This window comes from Centroberyx gerrardi, chromosome 10 (genome assembly GCF_048128805.1).
Source record: "Centroberyx gerrardi isolate f3 chromosome 10, fCenGer3.hap1.cur.20231027, whole genome shotgun sequence".
In the NCBI taxonomy this organism is placed as follows: Eukaryota; Metazoa; Chordata; class Actinopteri; order Beryciformes; family Berycidae; genus Centroberyx; species Centroberyx gerrardi.
The window spans coordinates 32,086,990-32,106,383 of record NC_136006.1 but is presented as its reverse complement, the minus strand read 5'-3'; the positions used below and the strand labels follow the sequence as shown (position 1 = coordinate 32,106,383).

Here is a 19,394-nt window from a genome sequence, read left to right as displayed (position 1 = left end):
TAGTACTGAAGGAGATTTGAAACCTATTTACTAAATTTGATTACTCCAAGAAAGCATTCAGGAATTATGCCTTCCTTCCTCTTTGTACGTCTTCACCATCAACGTTATTCATGCGTCAAGGCCAAACATTTATGAATATCAAAAATCTGTGAAAGAGGTATGACGTGCAAAATTTGGAGATTGAATCAACTTTGTATGGGACAGTTACTATTGCAAGGTTGGCCTGAAGATCTGACCAAATGTGTAATCCAGGAAGTCCATACATGCTGGGTGCAAAATTTCATTGAGATTCGATCAACTTTGTGATCCAATCTCCAAGCGAAAAATAAGTTTTGCCTAAAATTCAAAATGGCAGAGAAACTATCATGGCAGAAATGAAAACCAGTGCAATGGATTGGAAGGAAGCTTAGGGGCAAAACAACTGATACTAGACCTTCCTGTTCAGGAGTTATTGGCCAAAATGTGAATTTGCTTGTTATAGCACCACCAACTGGCCGATCGGTGTATTTTTTTGTTTTGTTACCAGAGTACTGGGGGAGATTTTAAACCTACCCACCAAATTTGGTTGCTCTTTAGGACTTATGGTCTTTGAGGTACAGATCATTTTAGATGAAAGATCCTAACAAAAACAATATGGTTCCAGCCCCATGGGTTTGAACCCCTAATAATAAGCAAATCTAGAGATTCTACAAAGATATTAAAATTTGCCAAGATTCACACTCTGCCTCCAAAGGTCTAAGCTAGGACACTGCAATGGGTCTAACAAAAGCACCGAATGAAGTAGGATCAAGTACACAATGAAGGACCTAATGGAAACATAGAACGGAAAAGATTAGTTCACAACAATGTAATTCACTGGACTCGCATTTAAAGGCATTTATTTAGAAATAATCAAGGGTCAGGAAATCTGAGATTATGATAAGAAGGCTTTATAGCAATACATCCTAATACACAATATGTCATTAGGTATTGTAGTATCATACACCCTCCCATTCTGATGTTAACACAAGCAAACTTTGTATGAATACATTTCTGTTTCCCACTGTATCAGTGACTTCTCCATCGATTAATTGTTGCTCCGAGGTCCAGTGATGAAGTCATACCATTGCAAGTCATCAGTAAACTCATCTTTTCCTTTCAATGATTGCATACCAAAAGGATTTGGCTGGGGCTAGCCCAAGTTACTGGTTAGTGAACAATGATAACCCAGTGACTGTCCAGTCTGGTTGAGCCTGCCTTAAGTTGGAACTCATTTAATTGTGCAGTTGAGTTCAACAATTAGTCTTATAAGACTTGTCCATGGCCATGTGTTTCTGGTTCTGCCACAATTCAATCAGCTACAACAGCAGAGATGATGAAATGGTGTCACAATGTCATAATATGCACAGCTGAGCAGCAGGCTTGGAATTTCGTCACAAAATTTTTTAGGTCACAAAGGCCACATGCCTGGGCACAAAGGCCATTGAGTGAAATGAGAGGATTTGGAGCTACAAATATCCTGTTAAGCCCAACGGACCCGGTAACCGGGTTCACCCCCATGGCGTAGTTACGAAAAATCGCGATGGAAGATGGTCTGTTTATAGAAGATATGAATGTTATACTGTTTTGAAAACATGGGGTCTTCAGCTTTCAGAATCCGTAATGTATGTTGTATGTTGTCCAAACTATGTCTTATTACAAAGTATTTTAACAATAAAGTCGTACAAATATAAACTTTGTAAATATAAGAGCAAGTTGTGATCAAAAGATCCGGGATAATTTTCTAGTCAGTCTACAATAACACGCTTGCTTGGTATCGCTGGAAACTAGAAATTCCGAGCCTTTCAATGACCCTAAACGCACCACGATTGGAACGATACAACGTCCGCCATTTCCGGGGAAACGTAGCAGTCAAATTTCACATTTTAAGTCACACTGACAAAAATCTATGTTCTTGCCAAAATATTTCACCAAGGCTTATGTTATTTTCGCCAAAAATGGCAGATTTTAGTTACTCACGTTTCTACCGTAAGTTCTTCTGCCGTGAGTTGTTTCTGACTCATAGCGATCTTCCGGGGATTTTCACCAGCCATTTCAGTCCAGATAGACTGGAGCTCTATGGTGGGAGCTCTGGCTCTTCGTCACCATCTGGTGGCTGTATCCAAGTACTGACACCAATGAACCTTATAGCATTCTATTCCTCTGACTCTGACAGTAGCAGGGCACAAATGCCATGGTGGCCGCAGGGGTGTACGGGCATCACGGCCAAAGCGAGGGGCAACGGCCGTCGTGGCCGCCGTGAACTTCCTACCCTGCTGAGCAGGCATTCCATACTGCCACATATTTGGGCTTATTGTTGTATAATATATACTGTCTATTATTAGTATTTCATACAACAATATAATCCAGAATGTTTTACAAACATGGTTAAAAACTGTTGAGGGCCATAAAAAAGAGGAGGAGCACCATTTAAAATACAGTATATTTTAGCCTGTCAAAAGTATAAGCCTTTTTCAAAACTAGGTCTACATTTTTATATATATTATTGTTACTCAATGTATTATTACATATTTTTAATTTGTAGTATTAATAAATGCTTAAATGTAGTAATGTGTAATAGTATTCATACACATTCTTATTCTTAATTATTATTATTATTATTGTTATTACATGTTTTATTTTATTATTATTATTACACTTACACCAAAACAGCAGTGAAATAGTGTTTTGTTTTGTCTGTTTTTTCTATTTTCTCCACAATCTTGTCGCTACACTGCTGTGGCCATCAAGAGACAAATTCAGGTCTGACATTTAGTATGAGACATTTCACTCCTGGAGTAGTTTTCAGCACTTAAAATAATTTTCAACAACTTGTTTACAGAAGGAAGTGAGAGTTGTATTATTGTGAAAATGTAACTATAAGTTTCCACACCTTAGCTACACATTTTCTCACATCTTAAATTCGTGAACACAAAATCTAATTTACCTTTGTAAAAAAAAAACTGTTTGCATTTAAGTTAAAAAGCTCAGTGTTTCAAACTTGGAAGTTCAATAATGTTTTTTTCCAGTGTTTTTCACTGATTGTATGTTCCCTCAAAGTACAGTATTGTGCCCATTTATGTATTTCAAGTTTATGCATCTGCGGAGCCCGGGAGTGGCCATCGGGAGAAAAATAATTTATGTCGTGGCCACAATTTACTGTAAAGTGCGCACGATATGCAATTCGAGCTCTCGTTTTATTTTTATACAATTTGTTACCTCGATTTCCTCTTTACGTGCGCACGAATTGCCAAAACGTGCCCTCGAAATAGTGATATCATGCTCTCAATATATAATACATGCACTCTTCACAAGCTTATAAAGAGTCAGTGCACATATTGGTGATTATGTTTAAATGTGGCGCTGTCCTGGGTGTCTTGCAGCCACCTGATTGTGTTTACATGGCCTGAAGGTTCAGTGGCTAAATATGTTGCAATATTTGGGGGATATTCCTATTCAGTGTAAACAGACAATGGATATTAACATACCAAATCCTCACTAGGCCTATCTGCAATACCTAAAAGGTACCTTTTAAGTTGCATTTTTTCCTAAAATACACAGTTTAACGAAATCGAGGGAACGAATTGTATCTCGTGCACACGAATGAACTAAAATGTGCGCATGTTACAGTAAATCGTGGACTCGATATAACTTTTTTTCTCTCCCAATGGCCACTCCCAGGCTCCTTATGCATCAATACAGGCACCACAAAAAAATGTTGTAAAAGCTATTTGCCATTTGTCTTTTAAATGTAAGTGACTGCAGAATGGAGCCCACTGAGCATAGTATTATTTTGCTGTATTTGTTGGGAATGAAGACCTGTGACCACACCAAAGTTCTCATAAATCTGCTTTGATGGCAAACAGAATTTTCGAAACAGAACTGAATTCTACTTCCACAACACTGAAAATGAAACTACTGAAACAACCACAACAACGGAAATCTTGCTTTTTCACATACAGCATGCTGTATCACAATAGTAGCTCAGAAGTTATAGTAGCCTATATACTGTATGTAACACAATATTGGCACTTCATAATAATAATTTCCTACTCATCCGATATCTGCTCAGACAATATACATACAGTGTTGTGCAAGTTCACACTTCACAAGAGCTAGCTCAAAGTTCAGTTCACACAGATTAAAATGAACTAGTTCACGTTCATAGTTCACAATTTTGAATTGTGAAAAAAAAAAAAAAACTAAGTTCACAGTCCCAAAAAATGAACTAGTTCACGTTCATTTCTTCCGTTTTTTTTAAATGAGCTGCTCCGAGCTATTCTTTTTCAATAGAACCTCCTCCTACCCATCCATCCCCAGCCCCCAATCATTGCCACTGCCCACTTCCCAAACTAAATGAATTACTGTACACTACTATTGAATCACAGACAGAGATTACTTTTAAAAGCCAAGAAAAACCAATGTGAGTATATGTTTTACCACTTAAACAATGTCATATTATGCAGAAAGTGAAAAAAAGAGGTGCAGTAAAGGTATACTGTAGATGCAATGGAAATTTTATTTAGCCTGCATGAACCAAATTATGCAGCAGTTCAAAAACATAAAATAGATTCATATGCTTCCAAGCGAGCTGGTACAGGCTCCACCACTGGCTTCATTACAGTCGCTAGCTGAAAGATGTGCTATGATTTCAGTTCTGCAGAGCACACAATTTAGAGTATTTAGAGTACTTCAGCAGTACCGGTAGCTGCGTCTGAATTGCCAGTTGCACTAGCCATGCCGGGTGCCGTAAATCCTCGGGTGCCGTAAAACACAGTGCGTGCACGTTCATGTTCATTAGTTGCAAACGGATACGTTCAGTTCACCGTTCACCAAAAACATGAGCACGTTCAATGAACGCGCTCTTTTAGCGCGTTCATGCACAACACTGTATACATATGTACATGCAACCCTAACCCTAAGTGCTGTACAATCAAAATAGCAAAAACCATAAAACAACACAATAAAAACAAAGACCAGTTTAAAAGATGAGGACAATAAAATAATAAACGCAATAAGACCATAAGAAAAAGAAAGGCAACTCTCATACTGAGTTAAAAGCCCAGGAATAATGATGTGTTTTGAGACGGGATTTAAAAACAGGCAGTGTAGGGGCCAGCCTAACATGCAGAGGCAACTCGTTCCATAGTTTGGGGGCTACAACTGCAAAGGCGCGATCTCCCTTATGCTTCAACCTAGACCTTGGGACAACCAGAAGCAACTGGTCAGTGGACCTGAGTGACCTTAATGGGACGTGTGGTTGTAAAAGGTCAGAGAGATAGGTTGGAGCTGGCCCATTTCATGATTTCATGAAAATCTTAAAATCAATCCTAAAACGTACAGGGAGCCAGTGGAGGGAGGCCAGTAGGGGGGAAATGTGCTCTCGCTTGCGTGTTCCTGTTAAAAGACGAGCTGCAGCATTCTGGACCAACTGCAAGCGTGAGAGGGAGGCCTGGCTAACACCAACATAAAGGGCATTACAGTAGTCAAGTCGGGACGAGATAAAAGCATGTATAACCCTTTCAAAATCACTAAACTGTAGAAGTGGCAGGAATGCGAAGACGGACAACTTCTCTCGTTGACTACGCCAACTCGTGTGTCATTTATTTTTAACTCTCAGAGCAATTTACCTCGCGCTCAAAAACACAACATTACGTCGAGCTGACGTCAGACTCAGAAAACCAGACTTTCTTAAAGGGACCTTAACCTTAAATGTCTCCTTAACCCTGAGAAGCACACAATATAACTGCGTGTGTTAAACATACCCAAACCACAGATTATGGTGAATAATGTCCATAGAGTCCGCCACAAAACGATAAAAAGGACTTGACCTTAGATAAGAGCCTCAGCTGGAAAAAGCTCGATTTTATCACTGAGTTTATCTGTTTGTCCAATTTAAAATCACTGTCCATTATTACACCCAAATTTTTTACAGTGGGTTTTACATATGGTTCCAGGGAGCACAGGTCCATATGAGGGGCATCACAGGCACCACTGGGTCCAAATATCAGGACTTCAGTTTTACTCTCATTGAAGTTTAAAAAGTTTAAGGCCATCCAAGCTTTGATGTCCTTGAGACAGTCCAACAATGGTTTTAAAGAGTTTGCATCTTTCCGTTTCAAAGGCAGGTAAATTTGTGTGTCATCTGCATAACAGTGGAATGAGATGCCATATTTTCTAAGAATGGACCCTAAGGGGAGCATATAAAGGGAAAAGAGGATAGGCCCGAGAATAGAACCCTGAGGGACTCCACAAGGGAGAGGTGCTGAGAAGGATACAGAGTCACCAAGGCTGACAGAAAAACTTCTTTCAGACAGGTAAGACCTGAACCACTCCAGAGCAGTACCTTTAATGCCAACACAATGCTCCAGGCGAGGAGGTTGAGGATACTATGGTCTACTGTGTCGAATGCAGCTGTGAGATCTAAAGGCATAAGAATGGCGGAATCCCCGGAGTCAGTAGCAAATAAAAGATTGTTAAAAACCTTTAAAAGTGCAGATTCTGTGCTGTGAAGGGCTTTAAAACCAGACTGGAACACCTCAAGAATGCCATGTATGTCTAAAAAAGATTGCAATTGTATGAGTACAACTTTCTCCAAAATTTTAGAAATGGGAAAGAAACTTAGATGCACTGAGCTTGTCCTTGTCAGCCCCCTTTCTCCTACCTCTACTCTGTAGACAAGGGCGGATATTTCATTTCACTGTTGGGGGGGACAATAAACAGAAAAATTTCTCAAGAGCAATTCCTGAAGGGGACACCAAAGGTGCCGCCAAAAGTACTGTTGTATTAAATGTATATAGAGGTCCATTATGAAACATTTCCATAAGCACTTCATTCCTTTCTTATGAAGATTTTATCAAATTGCCTTTGATATTACTGGGGTCTTTCTACTTGGCGTTTCGGTGCACTGAAAAATGATCGGATGTCTGTTTTTCTTTTCTCTGCCATTTTAACTGACCTGGCTGGCTGACAAATAGACACACACACACACACACACACACACACACACACACACACACAGCATGCAGGTTATTTACAGTAGTAGGTGAGATGCAACACCCATTAACTGAACTAAAGCTAATATATGCCTAATTAGATTTAGTTTTCCCGAAAAAGCAGATCTCTAATGTTTTGCTGTCAATGTGTAAAAGTAAAGAACGCTATGAAGCCTGCCAGAAACTTACTTATATTTTAACATAATGTTTGTTGTAATTATGTCTTTTTTATTAATTAACTCTTCATTTATTTCCAAAATTATGAACAAAATAACATAGTGGCAGCCATTTTACATGCAGTAAGAAAAAAATAATATACTTAGAACCTAATTACATAGGGTAAGTTAATCTTAAATATTATATTATAGAAATATTACTGTTACCATCTACAAAAGATAAAGTATTTTGGTATGAAATCCCGCATTTTAATTTAACCAAGTATCCTGTATCATAAATACATGTCTGGCATTTGTAACAAACCAAACCGCTTGAAAATCGGTCGAAAATTCAGTGAGTTATGATGATTTTAATTGTGGACAGACCTCCTGCCTCCATACACACACATGCATTAGGAGACGCGGCTCCGTACCAACACGCTGACGCACAAGATTCAACCGCGAGGTAACGGAACAAAATGTAGTCTGGTTACAATTGTGAATGTGTTTTATTCTACTGAGTGGTAGAAGTAAAGAAAAATGTCTGACACATCCTTTGTTTTAAGTTAACCTCAGCTACTTACTGGAGGTCAGCCACCACTGACACACTTCCAGAGATCCTCCACACACACTCGTACCGAGGGCTAATGTGTGTGTGTGGGGGTTCGGGGAGGCAGGTAGGCAGTGGACCAAACCACTGTGAGGCATATGAGGGGGGGACTCAATCTTTCGAAACTTAAAAACGCATTGTTTTGCGTCTATAATTATCACAAGTGCTTTCAATGCATATTATTATATTATTTAAAATTATATAGTTATGTTTACAATGATATATTGAGGGGGACAACTCTCTGTTAGTCCCAGGAAGGGGGGGTCCGGACCCCCCTGTCCCCCCCGTGATTTCCGCCCCTGTCTGTAGAGTGGATACCATAAACCAGCAACACAATATGGACTACACCAGCTGATTTCACTGATTAGCACACCTTTAAGGAGAGAGGGAGCAAATAATCAGTGAAATCACCTTGTGTAGTCTTCGGTTGGAGGGAAAACCTGCATACTCTTGGCCATCCATGGCACATGATTGGACACCACTGCCATAAACTATTGGTTTTAAATATTGAATCAACAGCAATCTGGTCACAAATTTGATGACTTGTACATATCCAGTACATATCCCACCCATATACAATATGTTTTGTGAAGAAGGGTTTTCCATATCACACAGTACCTGTGTATTTCCCTATTTGGGAAAAAAAATATGACAGAAATGTTCACATAAATGAATAAATAAAAATAAAAGCTGTATTTCCCCCATATGCATGCCATTTGGGAGTAGAGTAAGAAAACTCACCTGATGTAAATGGACGAGGAAAAGGAGAGGGTGATGTGTCAGGATCAATGCGAGCCAAGCTAGACAACAAGTAGAGCTCACTATCTGCTTTTATGGCACCTGGACTTTGCCTCTGATTCTCTGTCTATCTCTCACTCTCTCTTCCTCTCCCTCTGTCTGTCTCTCTCTCTCTGCATCCCTCTCTTATACACACACCCATACACACACACACACACACACACACACAAAAAGGTGCACACTATGATTATCCATTACCTCACTGACCATATATGGAACAGAGAGGTGATGATATGCATACAGGTGTGAGTCACCTGTCTAGAGAAGAGCCAGCCTCTCCTCTGTCCTCACTCCGTTGTCTCCACTGCCTGTTTGTCCACTCAGCTGTCTGCCATATATACATTCACTGGTTTAGTGCTGTGTATATCCAGCTCTGTCTCTCTGGTAAATCACAGTATTCCTATCTCCTCAGACATCATCACACCTATGTATGTTTTGATGTTTACTATTACCTGGGCTTCATTAATTGTGGGGCATGTTGGTGCTATTGTCTATGTTTCTTTTCTATGTCAGAGATCAACTGCGTTTTGCTGACTGGTGTGTACTGTCATGTAAATCATCTGCAATCTATTTTCTGGCAAATGGATGCAGTGGTCACTGACATGTTTGGCTTAACATCATGTCCAGCCTGAAAAGAACAGCCACACAGTACATGCACAGACAAGTGGCATTTGCACAAAGTGCCAGTGGCACTGGCTCAAATTTTTTTCTTAAATGACACACACAAAGTGCCTTTGATTTGCTGATCCATGTGGTCTATTTTCGAGGACTTCTTTATTGGAAGAAAAACAGTTGGCTTTTGTATCCAAGTGTAAATCCTCAGAGAGCTCTTTGGATAATGGTTGGCCTCAGAAGATTAAAATCTGACCGATTTTCAGATAAAGGAATTTCTCATAACACCCAGGGTCTCCCAACAACAGGCCAAAATCTGTACTGGAATGTTGACCCTTTAAAACACCAACACTCTTCCTTTTAAATACAAACACACACACACACACACACACACACACACACACACACACACACACACTTCTTCTACATGCCTATCAACCTCTCAGAGCTCAACTGTAAGGCCATCACACGCATTGCAAATACAATAGCACAGGACATCACACACCCACTCAATCGCCACTTCACTGTACTGCCCTCTGGGCGCAGGTACAGGACCCTGAGGTGCAGAAGGGCTCGCTTTGGCAAAAGCCTGATACCTGCAGCCATAGCAGCCTTAAACAGGGTGACTCGCTGAGGGAACTATGAGTCTTGTTTTTTATGTTGTTTTTGCCCGCCACTATTATGTGCTGCTGTTATACTTTACGTATTGTTACTGCCTGGTATTGTTGTGTGATGATGTGTGGAAGGTGTATTGTTGGTTCTCCTTGTGATGTACAGTTTTGTGGAAAAGAATTTTCCCCCGGGGACAATAAACTAACTAACTAACTAACTATTTGGATTTGGATATTTAAAATTTGGAGAGACCCATTTAGGCTACCACTGTCCCTTGGAATATTAGCAAATTCACCCCTCATCTCAGCATCTTGTTGACATGTACAGGTAGAATGTTTGACCTGGACAGTAATGAAATGGTCCAAATACAGGTGAAATGACTGACTCAAAACAAAACGGCTCATGATACAAGTCCACTTTAAACCTTATAGTATTTAAACACATTTAAACACCTTTAAACACATATAGGATATTATCCTTTAAGTCAAATGGAAAAACAATGCAAGAGTCATGGCAGAAATGGGAGAGATTTTTTAAAAAGTGGCTACTTAAACTGTCCACTGTCACTGCCTCCACACTGGCTCCTCTGTCTCCCAGATCAGACTCCCAATCTGATGAGCCCATTTAGACCAGAGCTGCGCCAAGCTCCGAATGGGTCGGTGCTTCACGGGAGTTAGGTGGACCGTGGACCATTAAATGTGTGTATGTGAGGAGGGAGGGAGGATCTGGACTTCTGCAAGCTGATTGGTCCTTAATGGGGCTCTGCCAGCGTTTGTTAAACTGAAGTCATGCAGTAACTCAACTGAATTGTGTTGATTGCCATGAGATGAGAGCACCATGGGGAAATTCCCAGCAAGGCAGATTGCAGAGGGGTCTACTAATAATGTACAGTATACAGTATTCCTGGAGGAGACTTGTGTACGTACTGGCATACAGTATATGCATGAATAAACACAAATGCAGACATACAGACAGATTTGTGCATACCTGGACACAACATTCAGAAAGATGCATCCAGAGACATACTGTAGTCATGTCACATAATTCCACAGTGCACTGTAGAGTCCTTATCAGTCAGTGCACACTTGCTTCCAATGCTACTAGAGGACAAGTTTGCAGTGGTTGCTAAACTGTAAATCATTGTTCTAAGGAGGGAAATAAGTCTCAGATGACGAGATTAACCACCTTATTATTTGCCTTATTCCAAAGCAGCACAGTGAAGTGCTTTCGACTTTGTTGTGTGGCTTTGGCATTTACTACAAAGGACAGCAGACAAGGACAAGCAGACCAGTACAAAAGGATTACAGCACTCAAAAATGAAATTGTTCAGCATTAAACAAATATTAGCACCTGTGCAGGTTAAATATTGCTTACCTGTGTGAGGTGGAAGCAGTGCGTCTCCCTTGACAGGAAGGTGTTAGGCTCTATGAACACACACAAAGTGTCTGTCTTTCCACTGTGTCAACCACACCCCCTTCTCCTCAACTCATTAACCAAGCATGTAGAGCAGTGAGAGTGAGAGAGAGCCAGAGAGAGAGCAGGGTCTTTGAGTGGTGTGATTGCCACACCACTCAAAGACCCTGCTCTGGCCCCACTTCCCTTCCCATCCCTCCCTTACTGTACATAATCCAGAGACTGTATGCTAGTTCATTGAATTTGAGTTGATGGGAGTTGACACCATGAGATTTTTTCTGTTGTAAAAGCACTGAGTGACTAGTGTGACAGTCCACTAAAGGCCACAGTATTCTTGCTGTGCAAACAAATTTTGGCAGGTTCATACGGAAAAAGGACACATTTGCGGCAGGGTGGGAAATTAATACTGCCACATGTCAAATGCAGGTGATTTTAAGCAGTGGCAGGTTAATTTGTTAGGTCCACCAGCCACTGTGGTGACCTTCGTTTGGAGGGACCCTTTATGGAGCATGTTTCAACCCGTTCTCATTCCCAACTCGTCCTATGTTGACTCCTTGTCAAATCCCTTGGTGTCGCTATAACGACGCTAAAGCCCAATGTCCACCAGAAGCGGAACGGCTGGGGCACGGGATCGGAACAGCTCTGCATTTCCTCGTGCATTTCCACGCTTGTCAGACGCAAGCGGATCCGGCAAAAATAGACCAGACGCAGAAAAAGAATGGAGCGGCCGAAACTGCCGCGTGGGTTCCGGACGGCTTCCGGACGGCTTCCGTGCCGCTACTGCAATGCATCTGCACCCGGTGGTGCAGCCGTACCGCATCTGGTGGACATTGGGCTTAAAGGTACCCTTCTGCGTCTGTATAGGACGCACCGGGTGTTCCATAGACTCCATGGTAAAGCCTCTCGCGGCAGTAGGCTACTGGACGCTTGCAACTTTCTCTCCTGGACCACGGAACACACAGTCTGGCGTACATTTTCTGCCCAAATAAGGCATTCCGCTTTGATGCATTTCTTTGCTTGAGCTCTTTGGTGCTAATATTAATTTTTTTTTTTTTAAATGGTTAGTGTGGTTGTAGATCAATTTCGAGGCCAAATGAAAAAAAAAAATGGCTTGCATTTGATGTCACCTGCTAGATAAATACATACATTTGGCTCATAACCTATATAACAAGTTATTTCAGTGGCATCTCAATAAACTCCATAAAATATAGCACTTTATAACGACTGTATCGTTACATCTACTTTACAATAAGCACAATTTAAATAGAAGAACGCAGCGGGAGTTAACGTTTCTAAACGTTGCATAATCCGTTTCGTCATTGAACATACCTCTTTCTGCCCATGAAACAGAGCTGATGAAATCGCGGCAAAATAGCACCAACAAGGGCATATTTTTGTAATTTTTTTGATTATATCCTTTTATAACATCAACCTGTTGGTTCAGATTGTATTGCATCTTTCTAATATTGAACAGTTTGCCTTTTCACAACCGCAACCTTCCACCCGGAAAAGCTACAGCTTGCGCTGTTCAGCGCTTCCTATGAGCACTTCACAATAAAAGCCCTACTCCGTGGGTTTTGTTTTGTTGTTGTTTCTCCCATAGTTTACGTTGTAAACATGGAATTGACATTGTTATTGGGGTATTTGAGGGTGGAAAAGAACAAATATTTTGTCAGATTTCAGCCATCTTAATGGGATGCAGGAGAATTTCAGAAAATATTGCATTTGCCGCCTGCCATCAGTAACCCCACTCCCATGAAAGTACAGCTCAATAGCTTTCTAGAGAAGTTGACCCCATATCTCTAGCCCCTTGTGTTGCTGCATAATAAGCCTTCAAAAGTAGCCCAGGGTCAGAGTTCAAAGGGCAATATAGTACAGGAACCACCCATGTTCTCCATATTGACATATGTTACTCTCCAGGTCAAGGCCTTTCCAAAAATGTCTTTAATGGTGTCCTACGACAAAGTTAAATTTTCACCTCTGTCCAGCTGCAGCCTCTTTCAGGCGTAGTTTCTGAGACCCTTTGAGACTCCAGCCTGGATAAAATCAAGTCTTTTGATTTTTTGCTTATTTAGTTAAAAGGATCCTTCAAGGTATTGATGGTTTCCCTAATCACAGTCATACTTTTGGATTTGGGCTAGTGTACCTACCAAATACATCTGTATTGTTGTCATAGGAGGGTTAGGGTTGGATAACATTACTGTTTTTGAAGCACTTTAGCCCCTTCCCCAAACCTCCTGCATGGTCAGGATTTGTTGTAGCCTCAATATCTCTCTGTTTACAGATTAAGTTTCCTACATATATCTCTGAAGATTCCCTGTTATGAACTGGCAGTCTCCACAGCTGATTAGTGGCTTATCCTTACCATGGGGTGATGAGTTGATAATCAGATGGATATGGTCATGACATTTACTATGCATGGCCTCAGATCAGAGCATTTCTTAAAATAATATTCCAACTTGGGTTGTTGCTAAAAAGTGTATTGTGTAACTGATTACTAATATTGCCATGCTGTTTGTATTCAGTGCATTTCAAAGTAATCTGACCCAACCCTGTTTAACTGTTACACTCCTCATTATAGCAAGTTGTTACCTATGTGGTTTGCTTTTTAGCAACAACCCAAGTTGGGATATTATTTTAAGAGGCTCACTTGATTTTATCCAGGCTGGAGTCTCAAAGGTTCCTGTACTGCAATATTACCCTTTGAACTCTGACCCCGGGATGCATTTGAAGGCTTGTTATGCAGCAACACAAGGGGCTAGAGATATGGGGTCAACTTCTCTAGAAAGCTATTGAGCTGTACTTTCAGGGGTTACTGATGGCAAGCAGCACTGAGTTGGGTTGAAATGCAATATTTTCTTAAATTCTCCTGCTTCTCATTAAGATGGCTGAAATCTGACAAAAGATTTGTTTTTTTCCCCACCCTCAAATACCCCAGTAACAATGTCAATTCCATGTTTACAACGTCAACTAACAAAACAACAAAACCCACGGAGCAGGGCTTTTATTGTGAAGTGCTCATAGGAAGTGCAAACTGTAGTTTGCTGTTTACTGGCAAACTGCTCAATATTAGAAAGATGCAATACAATCTGAACCAACAGGTTGATGTTATAAGAGGATATAATCAAATAAATTACAAAAATATGCTTTTGTTGGTGCTATTTTGCCGCGATTTCATCAGCTGTGTTTCACGAGCAGAAAGAGGTATGTTCAGTGACGAAACGGATTATGCAACGCTTTGAAACGGAACTCCCGGCTACGTTCTTCTATTTACATTGTGCTTATTGTAAAGTAGATGTAACGATACAGTCGTTACATAAAGTGCTATCTCTTAATGGAGTTTATTGAGATGCCACTGAAATAACTTGTTATACCTATAGGTTATGAGCCAAATGTATTTATTTATGTAGCAGGTGACATCAAATGGTAAATGCAAGCGATTTTTTTTTTTTCCATTTGGCCTCGAAATTGATCTACAACCATACTAACTTTTTTTTAATTTTTTTTTATTAATATTAGCACCAAAGAGCTCAAGCAAAGAAATGCATCAAAGCGGAATGCCTTATTTGGGTAGAAAATGTACACCAGATTGTGTGTTCCGTGGTCCAGGAGAGAAAGTTGTACGCGTCCAATAGCCTACTGCCGCGAGAGGCTTTACCATGGAGTCTATGGAACACTCGGTGCTCAGATCAGCCCCCAGGCGTCAGGTCTCAGCCTTGCTGACAATTTGACATGGTGGCCAACGGTGGGACTGCAGCCTAAAATTCACCTGCGGCCCAAAAAGCTTTTTTCCCATAGACGGCCATTGTAAAAGACAGTCCTCTAAAACTGTTAAGAAGATACCTACAACACCACACAAGACCTTAAAACACTCTTTGAATTATGTATTTTTTAACCACGAAGGCCGATTTTTTTTTAAATTACTCAGAGCCGTATAAAACACTGTTTTTTGTGTGTGACGTCACCTCAGGGTACGAGCAAAGCACGCGCCTCTGAGCTCTGCATCGGGAACGAGCCTCCTGCTTCCGCTGCTGCTCCGTCTGTCAGCTGTGTTCGTACAGTCCGGCTTCGCTTTTATTAAAATATGAAGTATTTTACATGAGCAGCCCACCGGTATTTAATATGTACAGATAAGAACTGATCACCGAAAACGGAGGTTTGGGATTAGGTGTGTTTTCTGTGCTTGTTCATGCCACGGAGATGTAGACAGCAAGCTAACTAACGTACATTAGCCTTGTTTTTAGCCTACTTCACATATTCCACAGGTCTGTCTGGCGAACCCAACTAGTCATGCTATTCATCACTTTTGTATTTCGTTGTGAATTAACTTTATGTTCTTTTAATTTTTTTAAATAAACGATTTTAAATAACTTGCCCTGTACGCGATTTCTAATTCAGTTTCATGACTAACTGTGTGGTGCTGTATGGTTAACCCGCTTGCATGGTAGTGACTGTGAGTCTAGCTGCCAGTCAGAGTTGCACTGTGTTTCTAAACAGAAGTGTGTGGCTGCTGTGTAGGGAAGTGAACCAGGTTGACTTAGCTTTGACAGACTACTGATAAACTCTGACTGTATGATGACATCTTGTCAAACTACCACAGCAAAGTGCTGTAAATGCTACAGGACCAAGGATACAGGGCCAACTCATAATTTTCATTACCTGGTTCTTCTAAGTAACTCAAATAAAAATATCAAGGATTTAATATTAAGGATTTAAATGTCAGAATGTAAAGTCAAATTCATCAAGCATGATGATGGGTTTGATCTTGTGTACTTTAGTCCATTGGTTCTGCAGGCTGTATCCAGCAGACAGCTACAGGTAGGACTGTGTGAACATCAGACAACACAACATGCATACTCATGAAGTTGGTCCATGCTGTGCGGCTTCAGTCAAGCTTGGGAGAAATGTAAACATTATAAGATTGAATGAGCAGATATGCTTGGGGAAACCTGCCTAGTAATAACAAAAGTGATGACATCTTTATCTTTAGTACAAACTTAAGACAACTTCTCACAATGGAATAGTGACGTGGAAATTAGAGTTGCAAGCAAATGACTTCTAGCAACTACTGGCTGAATACTTACTAATATGTATTAATATAAATATTAATATAATTATATAATAAATTTAATTAATATATAAATATAATTAATTACAACATTCATATAAATATGAATTGTATTAATATAAATATGTATTAATATTATGATATTTAATTAATTAATAATAATTAATAATATTGACTGGTGAGTAATCAAAAGTTGACATCTAAAAAGTTTTAGATTTTAATTTTAGGAGATTCCTTCTCTCTGCTCTGCTCTGCTCGCCCCTCCCCCACCAAACCGTCCGTTCCACACTCCCAGCTGCAGCTGCAGCTGCTCGCTCCCGACCTGCTCACTTGATGGCGAGAGCGCGACCGGGCTCGCTCGTGGGCGCGCTACTCCTGGCAGGAATACGTAAACAGACACTACTGCGTATGGTTCGTGGGCCGCACATCACGGAAGTAAACCAGGAAGAAAAAACCTTTTTTGGCGTATGCGCTGGGTGAGCAGTTTACGTTCAAATGAATGGGCGGCCATTTTCCCGTTCATCCTCCAGTTAATATAGAACCTCCTTGATACAGATGCGAAAGGGTACCTTTAGCGTCGTTATAGCGACGCCAAGGGATTTGACAAAGAGTTAACATAGGACAAATTGGGAATGAGAATGAGTTAAATAAAATGAACCCATACCCCATTAATCCCACACACTGCAAGGTAGGTGAAGTGCTAAAACATATACATTCAATGTTATGATGCAAAGAGATATACATATGCCTACATGTCTAAACAAACTACAACTCCCATGATGCCGCGAGCCGCTAGACGCTACACTCGAGAGAACAGCAGCAGTTTCAAAGAGAACTTGCTCAAAGAATGCAATTTATTTTACTTGGGAGATCGACAAAATAACCAAAGTACAAACTTCACATTTTACACATTCCAGTAGTCTTGAATTTCTGTTTCAAAATATCAACTTTGTAGCTTCTTACATGCAAAACAAACTTTATTGAACAACATTCTGTCACTATCTCTCTCAGTTTTCTCTATCAGAGAGAAAAATGGCTGCATGCGCCTGTAGCCAATAGAAATGGTGACATAGCAACCACTCTGTTCAGCAAATTCAATTTACATCTCGAAGAAAACATATTATTCTTCTTTCTCTTTAACAGAAGAGTACTGAAATGGTTTCCATTATGTAAAAAAATATGCAAAATAAATGAAAATGAAAATTACAAAAACTTGTCCCCTCCCTTCTTTTGTTCAGTGATCCAGTGACAGCCCACTATTCTACTATTTACACATGACCAACACACCAATTCAATTACTAAAGAGGGGCTTAAAGTTTGCTGGAATACCTCTCCATTACACCATCACTGTGTATCTGGTGCAAAAGTAGCAAACATTACTGAATTAGCTCCTGCTCTCATAGATCTGCACCCGACTATTGACACCGTGATTATCCACACGTGCACCAATGATGTAATGTCCAGACAATCAGTCAATCTACAGTATGAACTTGAGTCACTGATGACCACTATCGAGAGTCTAGGAAAGAACAGACAAAAAAAACAGAATGTTTCAGCCGCCTTTTGAAGTTGTATCGTATCGTATCGTAATACGATACGATACGATACAACTTCATTGTCCACACGAGGTGGAAAATTGTCTTTGGCTCACAGGCATTACATAAAATCAACACAGTACATAAAATCACACAAAATGTGCATACAAAGAGACACTAAGAGATACACAAGAGCATATAAAAGTGCATCATCAGGAGTTCAAAATATTGATTGCATTGGGAATAAAGGATTTCCTAAAAACATTTTTGGTTCCCCAAGGGACCCTATAATGCCTCCCAGAGTTCATCAGCTCAAACAGAGAGAGTAAAGGATGAGAGTCGTCTCTAACAATGCTCAGGGCTTTGTTCCTGGTCCTGTGGAGGTATAAGTCACTCAGCTGGGTCTGGGGGTTTTTCACTATTTTGCTGGCCATATTGACAATTCTGGCAAGTTTACCCCTTAATCTACAGTTAAGGTTGCAACATCATTTCATTAGTATACAGGGAAGACAATACAGGTGAAAGAACACTTCCTTGCGGGGCTGTACTAATAGTAAGCTGATCAGACATTACACATTACACAGACTCTTTGTGGTCGGTTAGAAAGGAAGTCTCTTATCCAAAGAATGAGGCCACTGTTAAAGGATAAGGCTGGTGTTTTTTAATGCATTTCTTACCATCAGCAAAATAACAAAATCAGCAATGAATTTGTTTTGCTAACAAGTCTCGTCCATGTAGCCGTTGCCCAATGAAGCCATGTCCCAGTAGCCATAGAACTCCATTGTATTAAAAAAACGATTAAAACACGTCACAGAGCCATGCCGTTGCTCTGGGCAACATATTTCATCACTGCGACGCACCGGGCCGGCCGAGGTTTTCCTCAAACAAATTAATAAGCCGACCATAACCACGTTTCCATCTCAGGAAAGTGGTTCCGTAGCACCGAAAATAGTCCCCATCATAATGAAGAATTTGTTCCCATTTGAATTTGATTTGGTAATAACTACAATAGTCTGACTTTTCATGGTAACAGTTATTAATTTTTAAAATTGAAACTATGTCTTTGTGAGCTGTATTTAAAGGTTTTTAGCTTACAGTTGGAGCCAATGACTTCCGGTTTGAAGGCTAAAAAGGGAACGTGGGAAGTCGGAAAGTAATGGGAGTAGAGCAAATGCATTGTTGATTTTGTTATTTTCATAGGATTTGTTGACTATAAGAAATGTATTTAAAAACACCAGTCGTATCCTTTAACCTCAAGGTCAATAAGTCTTTTTAAAAGAATATGTGTATAGTTTACACTGCTGGCTGCAGAACTTTTATATAGTTCTGCAGCCTATGGGTTCATTAGCAATTTTGACTCTTTCTGAACTGTATAGGATCTTTTTAAAATGGACAGTATACACCCTAGAAGGGCACAATGGTACTCACCTCTAATTTTATCAATTACATAGCTTTTAACAGAAACTGACTAGCATCCCATCAGGTTTCTTGTTCTTCACCAGGTCCCCAGCCAATGCAACAGAGGCCCCATTTACACTTGTCATTTCATGCGTCCCTTATCTGGATAGTATCCAGATA

At 40.3% G+C, this 19,394-nt stretch overlaps 1 protein-coding gene across 1 annotated transcript in view; it reads right to left on the bottom strand.

Moving 5' to 3' along the window:
• Nucleotides 1-8,543, bottom strand: part of vil1 (villin 1) — an 82,699-nt gene extending 74,156 nt beyond the window's left edge. The window contains exon 1 of the mRNA XM_071925682.1: nt 8,520-8,543. The gene's annotated coding sequence lies outside the window, so the exon portion shown is untranslated. The remainder of the gene's footprint in view (nt 1-8,519) is intronic.
• Between the last annotated feature and the right edge of the window lie 10,851 nt (nt 8,544-19,394).